Genomic DNA, 7,494 nt, shown 5'->3' with positions numbered 1-7,494 from the left:
ACATAAAGGTAATGTTTAATTAAAAAAAAAAAATTTTGTGAATCTGCCTCTGCTGAAATTGCATGGTACACTATCAGTTGTGATAATGTTCTGTAGTTTTGTGGCCAGGTGGCATGACCCTCACATTAGGACTGGTGAGTCTTTGGTTTGAATCATGCTGTGGGTGAAACAAAGTTGAGGCATTCTCTCACCACGCTCTGTGTAAAATGAGTACATGACCGGTAACTAGGTGGCATCTGTTTCCTGTCAAAAATCAACAATCATTGTAATAATTTCTTACACAGTGAGTACAGGCATCATGCCTCGTCTTACCTAGTAAGTGTTCCTGTTGGCTTGTGGCTCCTTTATAAACGCAATTTGAGTACACTTTTAAAATATTGCACTAGATCTTTTAAAACATTCTATTGTGTTTCTTATATTAGCACTCTACACACAATGTCAGGCTTGCTTTTACTTTATTTCTGTATCTTTACTTTTGCATCCAACACATAATCCTTAAGATAGTATTATTATTATTATATAATTATTTGGTGTGCTAAACGAGGATATGACCATGAGGGGATAGCAGACACAGTAAGTGCCACTCTGTCCACTATGGGAGGTCAGGAACCCCACCCAAGACTAAGGATTTCTTCACTCACAAGAATATTGTAGGAACTAGCGCCCCCCCCCCCCTCCACCAAAACACACACACAAAAAAAAATGCAGGAATAGGCTAAGCATTTGTTTGTTTGTTTTTTGTTTTTAAGGGTTTTGCGGCGCTTGCAGTACATTTAGGTCATATCAGTGCCAGTAGAAAGGACGAAAATTGGATAGAGTGACAAGATTCTAGATTTACAATTAAAAGGATTTGAGGAAAGGGAGTGAGTATTTTCCGCCGGGCGGAAAATAACCTTTTTTTCTTATTCTCCGCCGGGCTTATCCTTGGGTCTTGTGACCCCCGGTCGTGTCAAAGGTCACATCCGGTCGACCGTGGCGCCAACCGCGAAGTCGCGAAGCCATGATTGTTTTGTTCGATTGTCAATGATTGTGACTCTTGATTTCCAAGCACTTTTTCATCTTATCAACAATTGCAAAAATGCAGTTAACCAATTGCAGACTGAGACTGATACCATTTTTATTCGTCAGGATTCTGTAGAGGTAAGAATTTGACTTTTCTTCTTTTTGTGTTTTTGTTTTTAACAAGGCTCGGACTCAGGACAGTGAAGTGTATATCGAGCAATGCCGATGGCGATATGAGTATGAGGAGATAGATGAATGAATGAGAATGTAATTGTATTGTAATAACAACACGCCTTGCCGACTGTCACGTGTGCCATGTGTTCTGCATTCCAATGTGATCTTTATGGATTAATCCTTCGTTGATTGTACTTCTAATACTGTGTAACTGTGTGCATTGTAATTGTGACTGTAACAACTGGGCAGTTTTCAGCAGCAGTGGAAGCGGTGACACAATTTTTAGAACTTTGGAGTGAAATTGAGATGCCTCATGATGATGATAATGACAATGATATAAGATATACAGTACTGTAATGAAAAACGATATCATTTTAACCATTACTTTTTAAACAAATTTATTTATTTATTTATTTATTATTATTATTATTGTTATTATTATTATTAACTTAAACAATGACATTGGTATGTGCCATTTTCACTGCAGTGAATTTAATTTTTTTTTTTTTTTCATTGACAGCTAACATGAAAGTGAAAGAGTCCAGTTGACGGTACTGGTGTCCTGACAATCAAGAAAGATAGCTGGCTCAAGATGTGTTGTGGCAATCTTATTAATCAGCAAACCATCATCTGTGCCAGCAGAGCAGAGTATCTGCATGCACTTTTTGAAACTGGTTAGTAATGTTTTGAAATCTTCATATAGCGCCTTACATTTTTATTGCAGAGATGCCAACCAGTACAGGTTTCCCGTGTTCTGTATGGTTTTTCTTCCGAAGTACGGGCATACGGTTTTATCATGAAAAATACGGGATTTGGTTGAAGTGAAAAATCCACTTAATTACGATCACAACATGAAAAGTGTTTTCATGCAGAAGAGCTTTCATTATCGATACTGAATTTTGCGAATCTTGCCCAGCCTACTGCTATTAACTATGAGTAATTCACTGCCCTTTTTCGAGTACAAGTTAACGAAGTCCGATTCGACCTTTTCGGGTTGATATCGATTTCTGCACGGTGCAGTAAATACAGGTTTTTGTCCTAAAATACAGGTTTTGGTCTTGAAAATATGGGTTTTCAAAAGGCTAGGTTGGCATCTCTGTTATTGGTGATCAATACAGTACGCTCGAGCATGGGAATTTCGAACAAGTCGGGACCATGCCGGTTTGTTCGAGATTTCCGTGTTTTTGAGTTTTCCAATTTGAGTATTTTACACAGGATTTGAGGGAGGTAAATGTGGGTGGTCTTGATAAAATTTGTATTATAATTATAATGATAACTCCCCATTATTATGAACTCTGTAGAGAGTCGATAGTGAGACTGCAATTTCCTTTTCTCTGTCAGTTCAACACAATCAATTAGTGGGGGAAAAAATTCAACAGATCGCAAGGGAGTGTCCACTATATGAACGAAATAAAGGGATTAAAACTGGGAATTGTACCAAGTTTGAGATTTCCGTGATTTCGAGATTTGCATGCTCAAGTATAAATGCTCGTTAATCTAAATGATAGTTTGTTGTCAAGAGTTTTGTCCTGTATGGTAAAGCCAATAAAATTTCAACTGTGTTGGTGATGGTGAAAATGATGGCCATTTAAAATAAATTGGTATGTCTTTGACAAATTCAATTTATGACAATGATTTTGATTATATAGACCTTTCCAAAAATTGCTAACGAAATGCCTCTTTTCTATTTCCATTTTTCAAACCAGAGCAAGATCAACCGTCTTTGTGGAACATCAGACAAAGTGGTTGCAAACAAGTGGTGTTGAATTTTCCTGTATTGAGCCGAAAGAAAAATAATTTTCTGGGAGTTTGCGAAAGCAAATTGCGTTTGATTTGGAGCTAAATCTATTTTCGCCATTTACCTGGGTTTTTTTTTTTGTCTCAAATAGATTTGATTTTGTAGTTCAAATTGATTAGATACTTATCTTACAAGCAGCATTTTAAACAATAAAAACATGAGGGTAGTGCGTCATATCATATTAGTTTTTGTGATTACAGTGATGAATTCGTAAGATATAAATCATATTTGACCACAATAGTGTTTAAATTTTTCAGCATTTATTTTCTTAGGGAATGGGTTAGCGAATCATTTATACATTTTTTAGACAGATCAATCTACACAATTTTCATGTTTTCTTGTCCTATGATAGTCATTATTTTGAAAATTTTATGGATCAGCTTATGTCAAATAAGTGTTTTCTCAAATTTCCGTTTTGTGTCATTTTCTGATTTTCTAAGAATATATGTCATTTTCCTTTAGATTATTTTCAAATTTATTCAGAATCTTTTTTATGATGTGTTTTGCATCATGATGGAAACATTTTGGGGTAAATTAAAATTTAGACGTTTTTTGAATTTTAAAAATTAATTTTTTTCCTGTCGATCCGCACCACAATTTCAGCCGAAATAAAAAAAATATTGTACAGCATTTCTTTCTAGACAATTTTTTTTTTTCAGAAATTGATCAATTTACAAAATTTGACTATTCTCTTGTTCCATATTGATTATACTTTGAAATTTTGATGGACGTTGTCTGCAAAATTAGCTTGTTTATCAAATTAATAAAGACATTTTTTTTTCTCAAAATATCATTTTCGATTTTCTGACATTCATAGCTGATTGTTTCCCATCAGATTGTATACCAAATTTGGTCAGAATCTTTCGTATGATGGGTATTGCATCATGATGGATTTGGTTTTGGGCTAAACTAAAATTTAGTAGTTTTATGAATTTTTAAATTGGATTTTTTCTTGTCATTCCATGCCAAATTTTCAATCGTAATCGAAAAACAATTCTTTAAATATATTTTTCAAGACTTGCTAAGCCTTTCCATCGTGATGTAGCTCTTGTAGGGAACATTGTGTGTAAATTTGGAAGATTTCGTTGGTTTTCGGTGCATCAGTGTCGGAATTTTTTTTTTTTGTGGGGTGGGTGGGGTTGGTCTCATTTTAGCCTATATTGTCTGTGTCATTGAAGACATTTAAATATATTGAGCTTTTTATATAGAGCAATATCCACTAAATGTGCTCAAAGTGCTTTACAAGGGGGCCCTGGTCAACAGCAACGCTTGTTAAGCGATATTACAATTTTTTTGGACAGACACAATTACTGTTAACAGCCAGGTACTCCTGAGTATGTTGAGAGAATGTGAGTAAAGAGCCTTTTCCAAGGACTCAACTATGCGCCGAGCGAGATTCGAACCCAGGACCTTCCAATCCGAAAGCGTCTGTCATACCATAAGACCACATAGCCACACATTTGTTTTTAGCTTTTTTCTTTTTTTTTTGGTGTGTATGTGTGTTAATCATCAAATTAGACCTCCTACCACATGAAATAACAGGGGAATACCAATATTGGCACTGCGATAAAAAATGGATTTTTGACTACAGGTTCTCCTTTAAGGTGAAATATTTCCTAGCTCAGATGAGGGTTTGTTTTAAGCGGACTGTAGTGCGTTCCAACGTGAGATAATTTTTTTTTTTTCATAATAAAATGTATTCACTGCCAGTTGTGACATATAGGTTGACTGCTTAGTTCTGATCTCCAGTGCTATTACATACTTGAGTACCTATCATCAGGCCTATTACTATTACACACTGAGTCCCTACCACCAGCGCTATTAGTCATTGAGTCCCTACCACCAGTCCTGTGAGTCACTGGGTTCAAACCACTACTGTTAGCCACTGAGTCCCTACCTCTAGCCCTATTGGCTACTGAGTCCTCACCACCAGCCCTATTGGCCTTTGAGTCCATACCAACCAATACCACTCGCCACTGATTCCTTATCACCAGTCCTGTTACTGTTAGCCACTGAATCCATACCACTAGCCCTGCACTGTTAGCCACCATAGAGAATACAGGACTCCTAGTCTGTGTTAGCCACTAAGTCCTACCACTAGCCCTGTTAGTGTAAGCCACTGAGTCCTACCTCTAGCCCTGTTAGCCACTGAGTCCCTCCCACTGACGTGCTAGCCAGTGAGTCCATACCACCAGCCCAGCCCTATTAGTCACTGAGTCCCTACCACCAGCCCTATATCTGACATGGCGGTTTTTTGCAAAAAAAAATCCCAAATTTTGCAAGCTAAAAAACCCAGCAAAATTTGCAAAAAGTTGCGATTAAAATTCCTAAAAACCCATAATTCGTTCATGAAAGGGTTTCGCGGTGCTTGCAACAAATGTAAGATCATATCAGCGCCAGTAAAAAGGAAGAAAATGGGATCTAGTAAAAAGTTCTAGAATTACAATTAAAGTACCCACGAAAAAGGAAGAACACGCTATCAGTGTACTTATTTTGAGATTATCTAAATGTTTCATCCTGACACAAGCACAGTTCCCCCAGTGATGATAATGAAAATTTGTCAAAAAGGAGGAAAATCTACCGGCCCGTCAGTCCAGGCCAAATCTAATGCAAATATAACATAGCTATTCATAGTTATTTAATATATTATTAGTCCCAAAGCACTCCTGATCATTAGACACATCCTGACCTTTTGCAAATATAATTTAATGAATTGTCATTTCCAATTAAACATTTTAGAGGCCTATAATGTCGCCCTCCATATCAAGTTATTGTTATTATGATAAACTTTTGGCCAAAAGACCAGGAGGTATTTGTAATTTGTACATAACAAACCCGGTTAGTGTCTGTATTATTGCAACCTTGTGATGATGCAGCATATAAATAAGAATCTTTAATTAATTGCAAAACATATTCCATCAACAAATCAAATTTAAATTAGCCTTTAAACAATCATTTCTTAAATCGATCAGCCTAACTTATTATCTCTCTATTACCAAATGATATCTATAAACATAAAATGAAGATAGAAGGGTGGCTGACTGAGAGAGAAATATGGATATGAGAGAGGGAGAATTGATGAATTTATTTTTTTAAAATTGTTTTATAATTAGACACAAGTTGTATTGAATGAATACTATTAACAAATTCAGAACAATCAAACAAAAAAATGAAAAAGGAAGAAAAAAAAAGGACAGGCTTATAAAACCGCCAAATGTACTATCATGCTACAGCTAAAAGGTACATAAATATTTACACCCATTTGCTCCATCCCCTTCCCTTTCGATCATCTTCTCATCCATGGCCACCATGTGTCTTGTGCTACTTTTGATTTTGACATTTGGCGCCAGTGTGTCTAGACTAACGTCATAAATAAAGGAGTGTCACCAAAATTCATGCAACTGAGTAGAGGTGTCAAAAAATGATAGAAGGCATTTTTTTTTTCATGAACTACCACTTAGCAGAAAAGGTTTGACATGACAATAACAATGGAACATTAATGAAAAAAATTGCGGAAATTTTTGGCCAAACGACAAGGAGGTATTTGTTTTTACATAACAAACCCGACTTGTGTCTGTAATTATTGCAACCTTGTGATGATATAAGAATCTTTAATCAATTGCAAAACATATTCCATCTACAGAGCAAATTTAAATTAGCCTTTAAATTTAAACAATCATTTCTTAAATCGATCAGCCTAACTTACTATTATGTACATATTATCTCTCTATTACCAAATATCTATAAACACAATATGAAGATAGAGGAAGGGTGGCTGAGAGACAAATATAGACATGAGAAAGAGAGAATGCAAGAATACTTTGTGAATTGATTTTTTATTTTATTTTTTAAATTGTGTTATAATTAGACACAAGTTGTAATGAATTCTATTAACAAATTCAGAACAATCAAACAAAAACAAAGTTAAAAAGAAGAAAAAATTTTAAAAGACGCTTATATAACTTATAAAATCGTCAAATGTACTATCATGCTACAGCTAAAAAGTACACAAATATTTACACCCATTTGCTCCATCCCTTTCCCTTTCGATTTCGATCATCTTCTCATCTATGGCCACCACGTGTCTTCTGCTACTTTTTACATTTGACGCCAGTGTGTCTAGACTAACGTCATAAATAAGGGAGTGTCGCCAAAATTCATGCAACTGGGCAGAGGTGTCAAAAATGATAGAAGGCATATTGTTTTTTCCCCCCTGAACTACCACTTAGCGGAAAATGTTTGACATGACAAAAACAACGGAACATTTATGAAGAAATCCTAAAATCCCAGATTGTCATCACTGGTCCCCACTAAATATTTTAAAATTTATTTATTTATTTTATTTTAGTTTTTTTTTTTTTTTGTGCAAAATTGCAAAGTTTGCGGCCGCAATGCAAATCAGGGATTTTTTTTTTGCCATTTTTTTTTTTTTTTTTTTGCAGCCAGCAACGCGGCCGCAAGCGATGCAAAAAAAAACTGCCATTACAGTATTAGTCACTGCGACTGGTCCCCACCACAGG

The 7,494-nt window shown here is 35.5% G+C and overlaps 1 long non-coding RNA gene across 1 annotated transcript; it reads left to right on the top strand.

Moving 5' to 3' along the window:
• The first annotated feature begins 938 nt into the window (after positions 1 to 938).
• Positions 939 to 5,380, top strand: LOC144974486 (uncharacterized). The gene is made up of 3 exons (XR_013645751.1): positions 939 to 1,140; positions 1,697 to 1,850; positions 2,883 to 5,380. It is a non-coding gene; the product is annotated as an uncharacterized LOC144974486 (long non-coding RNA).
• The last annotated feature ends 2,114 nt before the right edge of the window (positions 5,381 to 7,494 follow it).

The sequence above is a fragment of the Berghia stephanieae genome, chromosome 6 (assembly GCF_034508935.2).
Source record: "Berghia stephanieae isolate SIO BIC M18660-M18661 chromosome 6, UCSD_Bste_1.3, whole genome shotgun sequence".
In the NCBI taxonomy this organism is placed as follows: domain Eukaryota; kingdom Metazoa; phylum Mollusca; class Gastropoda; order Nudibranchia; family Aeolidiidae; genus Berghia; species Berghia stephanieae.
Note: the sequence above shows the minus strand (reverse complement) of the source record. Positions and strands in the feature narration are given on the sequence as shown.